The sequence below is a fragment of the Neophocaena asiaeorientalis genome, unplaced genomic scaffold (genome assembly GCF_003031525.2).
Source record: "Neophocaena asiaeorientalis asiaeorientalis breed wild unplaced genomic scaffold, Neophocaena_asiaeorientalis_V1.1 scaffold79, whole genome shotgun sequence".
Classification (NCBI taxonomy): Eukaryota; Metazoa; Chordata; class Mammalia; order Artiodactyla; family Phocoenidae; genus Neophocaena; species Neophocaena asiaeorientalis.
Genome location: NW_020175402.1, coordinates 222348 through 223451, shown reverse-complemented (window position 1 = coordinate 223451; position 1104 = coordinate 222348). Strand labels below are relative to the sequence as shown.

The 1104-nt window shown below is 40.6% G+C and overlaps 1 non-coding gene across 1 annotated transcript; it reads right to left on the bottom strand.

Annotated features, from left to right (window-relative positions):
- Positions 1–239: 239 nt before the first annotated feature.
- LOC112414469 (U6 spliceosomal RNA) lies at positions 240–346 on the bottom strand. The gene has a single exon (XR_003006163.1). It is a non-coding gene; the product is annotated as a U6 spliceosomal RNA (small nuclear RNA).
- Positions 347–1104: the final 758 nt, after the last annotated feature.

The following is a 1104-nucleotide window of genomic DNA, read 5'->3' as shown; positions in this document are numbered from 1 at the left end:
GCATGGGCTTAGTTGCTCCGTGGCATGTGGGATCTTCCCAGACGAGGGCTTGAACCTGTGTCCCCTGCATTGGCAGGCGGATTCTTAACCACTGGAACGCCAGGGGACGTCCAAAGTGGTTACCTTTATTTTTAATTTTTTTCTCTTTTATTATTTATTTATTTACTTTTAACGTCTTCATTGGAGTGTAATTGCTTTACAGTGTTGTGTTAGTTTCTGCTGTATAACAAAGTGAATCAAAAAATATGGAACGCTTCACGAATTTGCGTGTAATCCTTGCGCCACGGCCATGCTAATCTTCTCCGTGTCGTTCCAGTTTTAGTATATGTGCTGCTGAAGCGAGTGCTCAAAGTGGTTACTCTTAAGTGGGTGCAGTTTAGGCAGTTTTTCAAAGGCCACGTCTTGCCCACAAATAACATTCTGTGTTATAAAGTACTGGCAAGGAGGCTGTCTTGGTTCTGTGATTCCTGGAATATATATTATGGACATCCTTGGGGTCAAATTTCCTGGGTTTTGGGACTTTACATATGAATATTGAGTGGGAGAGTAATAGTTATTTAGCTTCTTTAGTACCGATCTTTATTTAAGTTCTTCTAGAGATGAGGGAATGCCTAGTCATGTCTTAGGGCCCCTGGATGTCATTTGTAGTCTCTGGGTCCATTTATAGTCTCTTTGGTTTGATCTATTTAGAACCTTCTCAGCCACATAAGTCTCCTTGGCTTGGGGAAGGAGGGCCTTTGGAACTCTCTCTTTGCTCTTAATGCTGGTTCTTCAGGTGACTCTTGAGGAACCCAGGTCAGTGTGAGTCACGTACCTAATGAATTAATTTTCATGGCCTCTCTAGATACTAAAGAGCAAGAGCTTTGACTTTTAGCCCCAGAGGTCAGATTCTGTAAGAATGCACTTACACGTAATTTAAATGAATTGCACTCATAAGTAAATGCCTTGTTTTTAGGATGTTTTGAAGTTTACTTCTCTGTAATTATGAAAAGAGCTTGGGTTTTGATGCTGTGGTATGGTTTTGATGAACTGTGGTAGACTGGGCTATTTCTAGTGTAATTCAGTGTAATAGGAGGAGGAACAGTTTTACTGAATATTAATTAA